Here is a 16,780-nt window from a genome sequence, read left to right as displayed (position 1 = left end):
CAGTAATAGGTGGTGACAGGTACTCTTTATGGAGGGATCGGGGGTCTGAAAGACCCCCAATCCTTCCTCTGCACTTCAAAGTATTCAGATCGCCGAAAACGGCGATTCTGAATACTGTGTATTTTTTAAAATTTGGCGCCATTGGCAGCCGAGTAAACGGGAAGTGACGTCATGACGTCGCTTCCGCAATTACAATTAGAAGGCTGGAACGAAGCCATTCATGGCTTCGTTCCAGCCCGCCCACAGCCACCGGAGGCAGCCGATTGGACACCGGGCCTCCCGTGCGATCGGGAGGCCCGGTAAGAGCGGCGGGAGGGGGGGGCATCTCCTCCCGCTCCTCCGGTATAACAGCCGAGCGGCTTTCAGCCGCATCGGTTGTTATATACCTATAGCCGATCGCCCGCTCGAAACAACGGTACTGGGATGATGCCTGCAGCTGCGGGCATCATCCCGGTATAACCCCCGAAAGCCGATTACGCACATCTGCGTACGGTCGGCGGGAAGGGGTTAAAGCGCAAAAAATAAAAACCGCAGAGGTGATCAAATACCACCAAAAGAAAGCTCTATTTGTGGGAAAAAAAGGACACCGATTTTGTTTGGGTACAACGTCAAACGACCACGCAATTGTCAGTTAAACCGACGCAGTGCCGTATCACAAAAAATGGCCTGGTCATTAAGGGGGTAAATCCTTCCAGGGCTGAAGTGGTTAAACAAATTTTGAAGATGGTATAGGACACCCAAGCCCCACCCCCCTGAATGGAACACAAGTGTGGGACATCACTGCACTCGTAGTCCATTGATCACTTCCTCCAGCCCTGTAATTTAATGTACATAAATCTGTATAGATCTGCAGCTGGAGGAATAGTCTGCAGGAGCCTGAGCATTGCACCCGCCATCCACTGATCGTGGTTACAATGCTTTTCAGACTCAGATGCAAAAATAAATGACACCATAAAGTAAAAGAGAGGGTGCACCAGGCGAGTGCATTACCCTTAACCACTTGCCGACCGCCTAACGCAGATATACTGCAGCAGAATGGTACGGGCAGGCAAAATCACGTACCTGGTACGTGATCTGCCTCCCGCGGGTGGGGTGTCCCCCCGGTGCCCGGGGAGGTCGGCTTCTGTCTGGGAGTGATGAGAGGTGAGGGGGAGACCATCCATTCATGGCCCCCTCTCTGGATCGCTCCCAGCCAATCAGATTCTTCCTCTCCTGCTGTATAGTAAACAGCAGCAGAGGAAATGATGTAATCTCTCCTCGGATCGGTATTTTCTGTTCCGGCGCCAAGGAGAGAAGACATCCGAGTGAGTGCACAAACACTACACACACAGTAGAACACGCCAGGCATACATTACACCCCCGATCCCCCCCCGATCCCCCCCGATCACCCCCTGATCACCCCCAATCACCCCCCCTGTCACACTGACACCAAGCAGTTTTTTTTTTTCTGATTACTGCATTGGTGTCAGTTTGTGACAGTGTGGTAGGGCAGTTAGTGTTAGCCCCTTTAGGTCTAGGATACCCCCCTAACCCCCCTAATAAAGTTTTAACCCCTTGATCACCCCCCGTCGCCAGTGTCACTAAGCGATAATTTTTCTGATCGTTGTATTAGTGTCACTGGTGACGCTAGTTAGGGAGGTAAATATATAGGTTCGCCGTCAGCGTTTTATAGCGTCAGGGACCCCTATATACTACCTAATAAAGGTTTTAACCCCTTGATTGCCCCTAGTTAACCCTTTCACCAGTGATCACCGTATAACTGTTATGTGTGACATTGGTTAGTTAGTTTATTTTTAATAGTGTCAGGTAGAGCTGCACAATTAATCGTTAAAAAAATTGTGATCTCGATTCACCTCCCCTGACGATCTCTCCTGCTGAGTTTGACGATTCTTTCATATAAACAAGTGGAGAGATTATCTGCTCACTCAGCTGTCCAAAGAACACATCCAGGCAGTCTGCCAAGTTTAGAACTTGAAACATTGTATCTAACTTACTTCTTAGATCAAAGGGATAAACTTCTCTGTGTAAACAAATAACCTGGGCAATCTGCCAAGCTTTAAACAACGTGTAAATGCAGGAAGTTTAACCACTTAAAGTCTAAATCTTTCTCTGACACTTCTTTCTTAAGTTAAAATCAATATTTTTTGCTAAAAAAAATTACTTGGAACCCCCAAACATTAGAGAATATATATATATATATATATATATATATATATATATATATATATATATATATATATATATATATAATCAGAAGGGTGAGGTGCACTACAGTCTCAGATGGCCGTGCTTAGCAATCAAGCCCCTCCCACAGGCTTCGACATAGAAAAAATCCAAACAAGGGATTGCTGCACAAACCGTATTTTATTTTGAAATCTTCAAAAGGACATCACCACGACATCCATAAAATCAGGCATCCATATTAAACGTTTTCGGGCTATTGTAGATAACGCCCTTCATCAGAAGATCATGCCTATCTAGTGAATATACATATGGCAATATATATACTCAATGAACAATCAATTAACAAGCTAATCATCTGGAATCAATCAAATAATCATTTATGTTTAACCAAATCTGTTACCACATACACATACAATTATCATCAAATGTGAATACAATTTTTTACCATTTCGGAATCAAGGTCACAGGTAGAAAGAAGATTTCACACTTCATAGACTATGGACACAGAAATCCTGAAATTAAAACAGAAAAAGAAAAAAATAATGTTCATTGAGTATATATATTGCCATATGTATATTTACTAGATAGGCATGATCTTCTGATGAAGGGCGTTATCTACAACAGCCCGAAAACGTTTAATATGGATGCCTGATTTTATGGATGTCGTGGTGATGTCCTTTTGAAGATTTCAAAATAAAATACGGTTTGTGCAGCAATCCCTTGTTTGGATTTTTATATATATATATATATATATATATATACATATATATATATATATATATATATATATACATATATATATATAAAAATAATATATAATATAATATTTTTTTTTTTTTTAGCAGAGACCCTAGGGAATAAAATGGCAATTGCTGCAATATTTTATGTCACACTGTATTTGCCCAGCGGTCTTTCAAATGCAATTTTTTGTGAAAAAATACACTTCAATAAATAACAAAAAAATAAACAGTAAAGTTAGCGCAATTTTTTTTGCTTTAATGTGAAAGATGATGTTATGCCGTGAGAATCGTGAGAGAATCGTGATCTATCCTCTAAGCAAAAATATTGTGATTCTCATTTTAGCCAGAATCGTGCAACTCTAGTGTCAGGGCACCCGCCGTTTATTACCGAATAAAGGTTTAGCCCCCTGATCGCCCGGCGGTGATATAACTTAGGTTTTAGGGTCAGATAGGGTCTGCGTCGCCCCAGGCAGCATCAGTTTAGCGCCAGTACCGCTAACACCCACGCACGCAGCATACGCCTCCCTTAGTGGTATGGTATCTGAATGGATCAATATCTGATACGATCAGATCTATACTAGCGTCCCCAGCAGTTTAGGGTTCCCAAAAACACAGTGTTAGCGGGATCAGCCCAGATACCTGCTAGCACCTGCGTTTTGCCCCTCCGCCCGGCCCAGCCCACCCAAGTGCAGTATCAATTGATCACTGTCACTTACAAAACACTAAACACACATAACTGCAGCGTTCGCAGAGTCAGGCCTGATCCCTGCGATCGCTAACAGTTTTTTTGGTAGCGTTTTGGTGAACTGGCAAGCACCAGCCCCAGGCAGCGTCAGATTAGCGCCATTACTGCTAACAACCACGCACGCACCGTACACCTCCCTTAGTGGTATAGTATCTGAACGGATCAATATCTGATCCGATCAGATCTATACTAGCGTCCCCAGCAGTTTAGGGTTCCCAAAAACGCAGTGTTAGCGGGATCAGCCCAGATACCTGCTAGCACCTGCGTTTTGCCCCTCCGCCCGGCCCAGCCCAGCCCACGAAAGTGCAGTATCGATCGATCACTGTCACTTACAAAACACTAAACACATAACTGCAGCGTTTGCAGAGTCGGGCCTGATCCCTGTGATTGCTAACAGTTTTTTTGGTAGCATTTTGGTGAACTGGCAAGCACCAGCCCCAGGCAGCGTCAGGTTAGCGCCAGTACCGCTAACACCCACGCACGCACTGTACACCTCCCTTAGTGGTATAGTATCTGAACGGATCAATATCTGATCCGATCAGATCTATACTAGCGTCCCCAGCAGTTTAGGATTCCCAAAAATTCAGTGTTAGTGGGATCAGCCCAGATAGCTGCTAGCACCTGCGTTTTGCCCCTCCGCCCCCGCCCGGCCCAGCCCAGCCCAGCCCACCCAAGTGCAGCATTGATCGATCACTGTAACTTACAAAACACTAAACACGTAACTGCAGCGTTCGCAGAGTCAGGCCTGATCCCTGCGAACGCTAACAGTTTTTTTGGTGGCGTATTGGTGAACTGGCAAGCACCAGTGGCCTAGTACACCCCGGTCGTAGTCAAACCAGCACTGCAGTAACACTTGGTGACGTGGCGAGTCCCATAAGTGCAGTTCAAGCTGGTGAGGTGGCAAGCACAAGTAGTGTCCCGCTGCCACCAAGAAGAAGACAAACATAGGCCCATCGTGCCCATAGTGCCCTTCCTGCATTTGCCAATCCTAATAATTGGGAACCCACCACTTCTGCAGCGCCCGTACTTCCCCCATTCACATCCCCAACCAAATGCAGTCGGCTGCATGAGAGGCATTTTCTTTATGTCCTCCTGAGTACCCCTACCCAATGAACCCCCCAAAAAAGATGACGTGTCTGCAGCAAACGCGGATATAGGCGTGACACCCGCTATTATTGTCCCTCCTGTCCTGATAATCCTGGTCTTTGCATTGGTGAATGTTTTGAACGCTACCATACACTAGTTGAGTATTAGCGTAGGGTACAGCATTGCACAGACTAGGCACACTTTCACAGGGTCTCCCAAGATGCCATCGCATTTTGAGAGACCCGAACCTGGAACCGGTTACAGTTATAAAAGTTACAGTTACAAAAAAAAGTGTAAAAAAAGAAAAAAAAAACACTAAAAAATATATAAAATAAAAAAAAATAGTTGTCGTTTTATTGTTCTCTCTCTCTCTATTTATTCTCTCTCTATTGTTGTTCTGCTCTTTTTTACTGTATTCTATTGTGCAATGTTTTATTGTTATTATGTTTTATCATGTTTGCTTTTCAGGTATGCAATTTTTTATACTTTACCATTTACTGTGTTTTATTGTTAACCATTTTTTTGTCTTCAGGTACGCCATTCACGACTTTGAGTGGTTATACCAGAATGCCTGCAGGTTTAGGTATCATCTTGGTATCATTCCTTTCAGCCAACGGTCGGCTTTCATGTAGAAGCAATCCTAGCGGCTAATTAGCCTCTAGACTGCTTTTACAAGCAGTGGGAGGGAATGCTCCCCCCCCACCGTCTTCCGTGTTTTTCTCTGGCTCTCCTGTCTCAACAGGAAACCTGAGAATGCAGCCGGTGATTCAGCCAGCTGACCATAGAGCTGATCAGAGACCAGAGTGGCTCCAAACATCTCTATGGCCTAAGAAACCGGAAGCTACGAGCATTTCATGACTTAGATTTCGCCGGATGTAAACAGCGCCATTGGGAAATTAGGAAAGCATTTTATCACACCGATCTTGGTTTGGTCAGATGCTTTGAGGGCAGAGGAGAAATCTAGGGTCTAATAGACCCAAATTTTTTGAAAAAAAGAGTACCTGTCACTACCTATTGATATCATAGGGGATATTTACATTCCCTGAGATAACAATAAAAATGATTAAAAAAAAAAAATGAAAGGAACAGTTTAAAAATAAGATAAAAAAGCAAAAAAATAATAAAGAAAAAAAAAAGCACCCCTGTCCCCCCTGCTCTCTCGCTAAGGCAAAAGCAAGCGTCGGTCTGGCGTCAAATGTAAACAGCATTTGCACCATGCATGTGAGGTATCACCGCGAAGGTCAGATCGAGGGCAGTAATTTTAGCAGTAGCCTCCTCTGTAAATCTAAAGTTGTACCCTGTAAAGGCTTTTAAAGGCTTTTAAAAATGTATTTAGTTTGTCGCCACTGCACGTTTGTGTGCAATTTTAAAGCATATCATGTTTGGTATCCATATACTCGGCCTAAGATCTTTTTTATTTCATCAAACATTTGGGCATAATAGTGTGTTTTAGTGCATTAAAATTTTAAAAAGTGTGTTTTTTTCCAAAAAAATGCAATTGAAAAAACGCTGCGCAAATACTGTGTGAAAAAAAAATGAAACACCCACCATTTTAATCTGTAGGGCATTTGCTTTAAAAAAAATATATAATGTTTGGGGGTTCAAAGTAATTTTCTTGCAAAAAAAAAATAATTTTTTCATGTAAACAAAAAGTGTCAGAAAGGGCTTTGTCTTCAAGTGGTTAGAAGAGTGGGTGATGTGTGACATAAGCTTCTAAATGTTGTGCATAAAATGCCAGAACAGTTCAAAACCCCCCCGAATGACCCCATTTTGGAAAGTAGACACCCCAAGCTATTTGCTGAGAGGCATGTTGAGTCCATGGAATATTTTATATTGTGACACAAGTTGCAGGAAAAAGACAATTTTTTTTTTTTTTTTTTTTTGCACAAAGTTGTCACTAAATGATATATTGCTCAAACATTACACCCCCAAAAAAATTCTGTTGCTTCTCCTGAGTATGGGGATACCACATGTGTGAGACTTTTTGGGAGCCTAGCCGTGTACGGGGCCCCGAAAACCAATCACCGCCTTTAGGCTTTCTAAGGGAGTAAATTTTTGATTTCACTCTTCACTGCCTATCACAGTTTCGGAGGCCATGGAATGCCCAGGTGGCACAAACCCCCCCCCCCCAAATGACCCTATTTCGGAAAGTAGACACCCCAAGCTATTTGCTGAGAGGTATAGTGAGTATTTTGCAGACCTCACTTTTTGTCACAAAGTTTTGAAAATTGAAAAAAGATTTTTTTTCTTGTCTTTCTTCATTTTGAAAAACAAATGAGAGCTGCAAAATACTCACCATGCCTCTCAGCAAATAGCTTGGGGTGTCTACTTTCCAAAATGGGGTCATTTGGGGGGGGTTTGACCTCTGCCGGGTTAGCCCCCCCATATCAAAATTTTTGAAAAAATCTTATGCAGTTTGTTAGATCTTTGTTAGATCAGGTTAGATCAACCGTTGTTTGCGTTAGATCTCACACAGAAGAAGCGATATTAACAGTTAGTTGCTGGGGGGGCTAACCCGTCATCAGCCCCCCTTATCAAAAAATTGACCAAACAGTTAGCTATTTTGGAAGCAATTTGTTAGATCCGGTATGATCAAGTGTTTTTAACGTTAGATCTCACATAATTAGAGACTTATTAAGTGATTAATGAGGGGGGCTGGCCCCCCCTTATCAAATTTTCGGCCCAAAAATCATTCAGGCTAATAGATATTCATTAGATCCAGTAAGATCAAGTGGTTTTAACGTTAGATCTCACATCATTTCAGAGATATTCCACATCAAAATAGAGATATTAGGTGGTACATATGGACGGGCTGGCCCCCTTATCAAATTTTCTGGCCAAAAATCATTCAGGCTAATAGATATTCGTTAGATCCGGTAAGATCAAGTGGTTTTAACGTTAGATCTCACATCATTTCAGAGATATTCCACATCAAAATAGAGATATTAGGTGGTACATATGGACGGGTTAGCCCCCCCTTATCAAATTTTCGGCCCAAAAATCATTCAGGCTAATAGATATTCGTTAGATCCGGTAAGATCAAGTGGTTTTAACGTTAGATCTCACATCATTTCAGAGATATTCCACATCAAAATAGAGATATTAGGTGGTACATATGGACGGGCTGGCCCCCCCTTATCAAATTTTCTGGCCAAAAATCATTCAGGCTAATAGATATTCATTAGATCTAGTAAGATCAAGTGGTTTTAACGTTAGATCTCACATAATTAGAGACTTATTAAGTGATTAATGAGGGGCAGCTCCCCCTTATCAAATTTTCGGCCCAAAAATCATTCAGGCTAATAGATATTCGTTAGATCCGGTAAGATCAAGTGGTTTTAACGTTAGATCTCACATCATTTCAGAGATATTCCACATCAAAATAGAGATATTAGGTGGTACATATGGACGGGTTAGCCCCCCCCTATCAAATTTTCTGGTCAAAAATCATTCAGGCTAATAGATATTCGTTAGATCCAGTAAGATTAAGTGGTTTTAACGTTAGATCTCACATAATTAGAGACTTATCAAGTGATTAATGAGGGGGGCTGGCCCCCCCTTATCAAATTTTCGGCCCAAAAATCATTCAGGCTAATAGATATTCATTAGATCTGGTAAGATCAAGTGTTTTTAACGTTAGATCTCACATCATTTCAGAGATATTCCACATCAAAATAGAGATATTAGGTGGTACATATGGACAGGCTGGCCCCCCCTTATATTCAGCGCAATGAAAATCACACCCAACTTTTGCTGCGGCGCAAAAACTTTTCCTCAGCTGCGGGGGCCCAACTTATGATCCTGCACACAGGCCCACTGCTTTCAGAAAATGCCCCTGACCTGAGCTCATCATTGCACATCCATTCCAGATGCTCGTATGTGACATCACATACATCCCATACATCACATACAAGCACGTGGGCTGGATGCGAGAGGTGAATCAGCATAATGAGTGTTCCAGGACAAGTAGATGTGTCTCATCTCTGCTTCCTTTTACCGCTCTGCATATCACACATATCATAGATGAGAGGAGGGTACAGTGGTGGGAAAAATGAGCAGGAGGGGTTTAGATGTGGGACAGAAGAACAGGAGGGTACAGCCGTGGGGCAGATGTGCAGGGGGGGTTCAGTTTTGGTTCAGATGAGAAGGAGGTTCAGTGGTGGGACAGAAAAGCAGGGGGGGTAGAACAGTGGGGCAAATGTGAAAGGAGGTGTATTGGTGGGACAGATGAGCAGGAGGTTACAGTGGTGGGGCAGGAGAACAGGGGGAACATAGGTGGGGCAGAAGAGCAGGAGGTACAGAGGTGAAACAGATGTGCAGGAGGTACATTAGTAAGGCAGATGAAAAAGCGGGTTACAGTGGTAGGGCAGATGAGAAGTTGATTCAGTAGTAGACAGAAGAGCATGGGAATATGGCGGTGGAGCAAATGTGCAGAGAGGTACAGTGGTGGGGCAGATGAGAAAAATGGTACATTGATGGGGTAGATGAGCAGGGGGGTTACAGTGGTGGGGCAGAAGAGCAAGGGGGTACAGTGGTGGTGCAGATGTGCAGAAGGTGCAGTGGTGGGAGGGATGCGAAGGGGGTTCAGCAGTGGGACAGAAAAGCAGGGGGGTACAGTGATGGGGCAGATGAGCGGGGGGGTTTAGTGTTGGGCCAGATGAGAAGGGGGTTACAGTGGTGGGAAAATGAGCAGGAGGGTTTCAGTGTTGGGGCAGATGAGAAGGGGGTTTAGCGGTGGGACAGAAGAGCAGGGGGGTACAGCGGTGGGGCAGATGTGAAAGGAGGTGCATTGGTGGACAGATGAGCAGGGGGTTACAGTGGTTGGGCAGAAGAGCAGGGGGAACAGAGGTGGGGCAGATGTACAGGGGGGTACAGTGGCGGGGCAGAGGAGAAAGGAGGTACATTAGTGGTACAGATGAGCAGGGGGTTACAGCGGTGGGGCAGAAGAGCAGGGGGAACAGAGGTGAGACAGATGTGCAGGAGGTACAGTGATGGGGCAGAAGAGAAAGGGGGTTACAGTGGTGGGGCAGATGAGAAAGGGGGTTACAGAGGTGGGGCAGATGAGAAAGGGGGTTACAGTGGTGGGGCAGATGAGAAAGGGGGTTACAGAGGTGGGGAAGATGAGCAGGGGGAACAGAGGTGGGACAGATGTGCGGGAGGTACAGTGGTGGGGCAGATGAGAAAGGGGGTTAGAGAGGTGGGACAGATGAGCAGATAAGTTCAGTGTTAGGACAGATGAGAAGATGGTTCAGCAATGAGACAGAAGAGCATGGGGGTACGGTGGTGGGGCAGATGTGCAGGGGGTTACAGTGGTGGGGCAGTTGAGCAGGGGGGTACAGTGGTGGGGCAGATTTGCAGGTGATACAGTGATCTGAGGTGTGAAGGTGTATAAATTGGGGTTGATCTGAGGCGTGAGAGTGCAGGATGTTAATTTCTCACTACTAAAGTAGTTTACCGCATTTACTTTATAAAAAATCCTTTTCGTGATTGAGATTGTGAAGTTGACTTTTTTGTTATAAAATCAGCACGCTCAATTTCTTTGAAAACATTTTTCGGCACACTGCTCAAAAGGCTGCTTACCTCCTGGCCTATCAGTTTTTATTAAAGATGGAAAATGGGCTGTGGAGCAAGACCCGCTGTCGCCCAAAACTATTTTCTCATTTTCAATAATCAAAGAAGGTAAGGAAAAAAGGATGGAAAAGGTAAGAGGAGAGAAGGGGGGGTAAGGCTGGGGGGGGGGGGGGGGTGTGAAATGGCATTGGTTCAGGATAACTATGGTGAACGGGCTCTGGGACTTATCTGTGACATTAAGTCCCAAGAAGGGCAGTACCCTCTGCGGAAACGACAAACTGGTTCCATAGTCCCCAAGTTTTAGAGTATTTTTCCTGTTGGTGTTGTGCAGTGAGTACTAGATCTTCCATCTCATTTGGAATGGAGTTTTTATAGAGTTTGGCTCAGATGGAGGAGACATGTAGCAGGAAAAAGCTGGATCACCAGGAACCTTGTATTCCGTAAATTTTTGCGTGGTTTATCTGTCTCCCAGAAGTGGATCAATTTAGGGCACGACCAAAATATGTGAAGTAGTGTTCCTCCATCCCCCTGGCATCTCCAACATTGGTCAGTAGTTGCAGGGTGAGGTACCACCTTGTTAACAGTTTATAGTTGGTCTCTTTAATTTTCGTACAAACCGATGATTTCAACGAAAATCTGAGGACATGTTGTATCTGAGCAGATGTAAATGTACGCCCCAGCTTACTTTCCCATTTGTTCAAGAACGGTAAGTGTGGTTGTTCAGCCGGACAGTTCAAGAGGGCGTATGTTTTGGATAGAACCTGTGGAAGGGAACCCTCTTTGGAACAGTATGCTTCAAAGGACGTCAGGGGACGATTAAATCCCTGTGGATTAGGCAAAGTATTGAGAAAGTGATGTAATTGTAGCGCTGTCCACAAGGAACGTTTGAAGGGCTCATTAGCACTACTGTGGAAGGCCATTGGCCTCCCGTTAGGAAGTGGGATGCCTGGACCCTACCTGTTTGGCTTAGGGTCCGAAACATTTGGGGTTCCAGACCAGGGAGGAACCACGGTTTTTCTATGACAGGGAGCAATGGGGAATCAGGGAAGAAAGCCGGTTCTGTGTGCTGACCTGGGAGCATATGCGGAGTGTCGTACCCATTATGGGGTGTGACTTCAGCACAGGCGGTAGTTGGTCATAGCACCACAGAGCCCCTGGCAGCAGAATGTCAGTCTGGGCCTGTTCCAGTTGTGCCCACAATTTAGAGCAGCGATGCCAAAATTTATTAATTTTAAGCTACTGCCACAGGGGCCTAACTTCTCATATAAAATAACGAACTGTTATGTATTTATCATAGATTAAATAAAACATCTCACTGATCAAACTGCAACAAGCTTTTATCCCTACTTACATTGGGATTATTACTGATTTCTGCCATGTGCATGCTAGGTTTAATGCAATAATAACTTCATCTAACAATTATCTACTAACTTGATCTTACCGGATCTAACGAATATCTATTAGCCTGAATGATTTTTGACCAAATAATTTGAAAGGGGGGCCAGCCTGTCCATATGTACCACCTAATATCTCTATTTTGATGTGGAATATCTCTGAAATGATGTGAGATCTAATGTTAAAACCACTTGATCTTACCGGATCTAACGAATATCTATTAGCCTGAATGATTTTTGGCCAGAAAATTTGATAAGGGGGGCCAGCCCATCCATATGTACCACCTAATATCTCTATTTTGATGTGGAATATCTCTGAAATGATGTGAGATCTAACGTTAAAAACACTTGATCTTACTGGATCTAACGAATATCTATTAGCCTGAATGATTTTTGGCCCCAAAATTTGATAAGGGGGGGCTAACCCGTCCATATGTACCACCTAATATCTCTATTTTGATGTGGAATATCTCTGAAATGATGTGAGATCTAACGTTAAAAACACTTGATCTTACTGGATCTAACGAATATCTATTAGCCTGAATGATTTTTGGCCCCAAAATTTGATAAGGGGGGGCTAACCCGTCCATATGTACCACCTAATATCTCTATTTTGATGTGGAATATCTCTGAAATGATGTGAGATCTAACGTTAAAACCACTTGATCTTACCGGATCTAATGAATATCTATTAGCCTGAATGATTTTTGGCCCGAAAATTTGATAAGGGGGGCCAGCCCCCCCACATTAATCACTTAATAAGTCTCTAATTATGTGAGATCTAACGTTAAAAACACTTGATCTTACCGGATCTAACGAATATCTATTAGCCTGAATGATTTTTGGCCCGAAAATTTGATAAGGGGGGGCCAGCCCGTCCATATGTACCACCTAATATCTCTATTTTGATGTGGAATATCTCTGAAATGATGTGAGATCTAACGTTAAAACCACTTGATCTTACCGGATCTAACAAATATCTATTAGCCTGAATGATTTTTGTCCCGAAAATCTGATAAGGGGGGGGCTAACCCGTCCATATGTACCACCTAATATCTCTATTTTGATGTGGAATATCTCTGAAATGATGTGAGATCTAACGTTAAAACCACTTGATCTTACCGGATCTAACGAATATCTATTAGCCTGAATGATTTTTGGCCCGAAAATTTGATAAGAGGGGCTAACCCGTCCATATGTACCACCTAATATCTCTATTTTGATGTGGAATATCTCTGAAATGATGTGAGATCTAACGTTAAAACCACTTGATCTTACCGGATCTAACGAATATCTATTAGCCTGAATGATTTTTGGCCCGAAAATTTGATAAGGGGGGGCTAACCCGTCCATATGTACCACCTAATATCTCTATTTTGATGTGGAATATCTCTGAAATGATGTGAGATCTAACGTTAAAACCACTTGATCTTACCGGATCTAACGAATATCTATTAGCCTGAATGATTTTTGGCCCGAAAATTTGATAAGGGGGGGCCAGCCCCCCCTCATTAATCACTTAATAAGTCTCTAATTATGTGAGATCTAACGTTAAAAACACTTGATCATACCGGATCTAACAAATTGCTTCCAAAATAGCTAACTGTTTGGTCAATTTTTTGATAAGGGGGGCTGATGACGGGTTAGCCCCCCCAGCAAATAACTGTTAATATCGCTTCTTCTGTGTGAGATCTAACGCAAACAACGGTTGATCTAACCTGATCTAACAAAGATCTAACAAACTGCATAAGATTTTTTCAAAAAATTTGATATGGGGGGGCTAACCCGGCAGAGGTTGTTTATGCAACGTATGCTGTATTGTATGCAATATTATACTTATTGAGGTCTATTTCTGTTATTTTGTAGTTTCATCTGGCTTGTTCTAATAAAACTGAGATCAAAGAAATATGGTATCTACAGTTATTGGGATAAGAAGGTTTAGCTATCTGCTCCTTCAGACAGAACAATCAGTACATGGAAATTTACTCTTAACATTATTTTCCAGCTAACCACTCTGTTCTCAATAGCACACCAGTCTTTTTTCAGCATCTCAGATCTCAGGGCCAAGACGACCACAGTGAAGATAAGAGTGCATCTGGAAATGGTCTAGATGTGTTCTCTAGAAAGCATAGAGACAGGAAATGCTCACCATTTAGGGTTTGAATACCTTAAAAGAGTATCTAAGAAATTTGACCAATCCCTTTAAGATTATTTTTTAACTGTGGAGGAGGGGGTCATTGGTAAGGAATTCACTTTTTTTTTACGGGCACCATTTTAGGAGAGTGGTTGCTTAGTAGTGATAATATTTAAGGTTTTAACGTGCTGAATACATCCATTATGCCTCATTTTGAGAATGAGCAATCCTGTGGATTCTGGTGGATCAGGCATCCTCTAAAGTAGGGGTGTCAAACTGACAGCCCTCCAGCTGTTGTGGAACTACAAGTCCCATCATGCCTCTACCTGTGGGAATCATGCTTGTAACTGTCATCCTTGCAATGCCTCATGGGACTTGTAGTTCCGCAACAGCTGGAGGGCCGCCAGTTTGACACCTGTGCAAAAGTGTGAGGAATGGCTATTCAAAGTCAGCATACACAGATAAACAAAGGATTCAGATGTATCATTGGAAGGAAAAACACCTTGTGCCTCAAAAAGCTGCCATATAGGTTCTTGTTCAGGGTGACAACTCTCTGTTCTATTTTCCAATTTCTCTCAGGCATTGTCACCCTGTCACATACATTTCTGTTGACAACTATAAGTAGCCATGAGCAGGTATTACACAGGCATGTCCCATTGTCGCCATCAGAAAGTCTACACCGAGCAATGCTATGCAGTTGATGCACCTGTGTGCATGCATGTAGACAGGAAGTGGCTCAAAGAAAATGCAGGAGATCAGCAGAATTGAGACGCAGCAAAAAAGGTTGATAAAAAGATAAAACCATAAAAAAAATATGGTAATTGTCACATTGCTTTTACAAACTATAGTCATGCAGTTAGGGTATACATGTAAGCAGGGGTTATGTCCTTTATAGGATGACCCCACGCTATTCCCTATTTGGGTGTGGGTTGGAACCTTTCCCATGGGCAGTTAGAATAAAATAGGTAGGAGGTGCTTGAGGAAAAAGTAGTCATAGAGGGGCATTTAGAGTTTTCACTTTGGCAGGTCCTGTCCGATTCACCCTTCAGGGTATATAGAAGTAAGAAGTAGGAGTTGAGAACAGAATTCTAGCTGCCAGTCCCTCTGTGTAGAATGCGTTTCAACTGGAAGATGTTTCCTGAGACTGGGATGGGTTATGTCATTACTAAGTCTAGGTCTAAGTTCCAACTGTTGGAAAAGGAAGATCTGACTGTACATTCTCTTTTAGGGAAAAGGATCGGGATTCCCATTGCAGGGCCTTGGGCCTGGTGCATGTGTATGGAGACAAGGATTTAGGTTTAGTTTTCATAAAGCCATGTTTATTTGTAGGACAAAAAACACTCAAACATACACAAACCAATACATGATTTTCTTTCAAAAATATTTATTTTTATTTTACAGTTTTTCTAGAGTTCAGTATTAGTAGATGAACTGCTTTGGTACATCATTTTATAATTCAATTCTAAAAAAAATTCTAATATTATCTCAAGCCAAAACTTTTTATATTGTTTTGAATATAGCTTTTAAGGGTTGGAAGTTAGAACCCCTCAGGTCCCAGGGGTTGTTGTCACTGAGACAGAAAGTGATGAGAAATCCATCATTTTACAGTTGTCACTGGAACAGGAAGTAAGGAAAAATCTCCCAAAAGGGACATCTGCTCTGGTGACAACTAAGATAGAGACACTTTGGAAAGATTTGCTATTACTTCCCATTAAGAAAGAAATTAAATAATCTCTCCAGACAGCAAAAAATAAACAATTTTAACAATTTCATTTACTCTGTCCGACACTAAAGAATAAAGCTCTGGCTTTAGGTACATTTTATAACAGCATATACTTACATCCATAACATAGAAACTAAGCAAGAGTTACAGGTATAACAGTGAACCGCAATGAACAGATATTTTGAATCCCATATATATCAATATACAGTAGTCTAGAAGACAAAAACAATTTACGTATAACCCTGATCTAGTAAGTAAATACAATCATGACAATCTGGGCACCTGAAACAGATATAGAAATATAACCATCAATGAATGAAAATGTGTAATATTGCATTGTCATGGGATGAGAATACTTTTGGGTGAGTATTTGTCACAGGCGTATATATCCTCATAAAACTCTAATTTAGTGTGCTGTAGGTGCAAGGCTTTGCAGTATATAATCAGCAGTATATGGTATACTTCAACTTTGCAGTTATAGATGTCGCAGAGATAGCAAACACCACTAAGCTCATAGGCATGGGGTGGCCTAGCTCTGAAAAAAGAAAATGTAAAAATGTTTTTTTTTTTTCCTCTATTAAATAAATTAAACAATGTAACAATGGTATGAAAGAGGGCATCGTCCTACACTAAGCTGAGCTGTCAAACTGACAGCCGTGTCCTGCAGATTACACTGGGAGATTGTGGCTACTCCCTGTGTAACCAGTGACACTCATTGCGACAGTCACCCGTTTTGTATGAGAAGCTCTGTGCGCTCCTGATAAACAAATTACAACACCTGACTGTCACAGAGAATATATAGTAAGCACTGTGTTCTCCCTGTGCAATCTGCAGGACTAACCTATTAGTTTGACAGCTCGATTCCTGCTCTGCATTTATTTATGAATGAAACCTACTATTGTAGATTCCATTCATAAATTGCTGGTATGTGTAAATAAAAAAAAAAAAATGATGCCCTAATTAACCCTTCGCGAACCTAATTACATTTTTTTTAGCTTCTTTATGCCCTTCTTGCCTAAGTATTTTTGTTCTGGTTTTTGTATGTAAACTATTTTAATTTGTGTTTGTTCATGTTTATATCTCCAAATTAAAAAAAATGCTTTTTTTATCAGAAATGATGACATGATTCTTGTGGCTTTTTAAAGAATAATATTTGTAGTTAATCATATTAGGTTTTAAATGTTGTGAATCAAATGAAAAGTG

Source organism: Aquarana catesbeiana, linkage group LG07 (assembly GCF_042186555.1).
Source record: "Aquarana catesbeiana isolate 2022-GZ linkage group LG07, ASM4218655v1, whole genome shotgun sequence".
NCBI classification, from domain to species: domain Eukaryota; kingdom Metazoa; phylum Chordata; class Amphibia; order Anura; family Ranidae; genus Aquarana; species Aquarana catesbeiana.
This window is presented reverse-complemented; position numbering follows the sequence as displayed.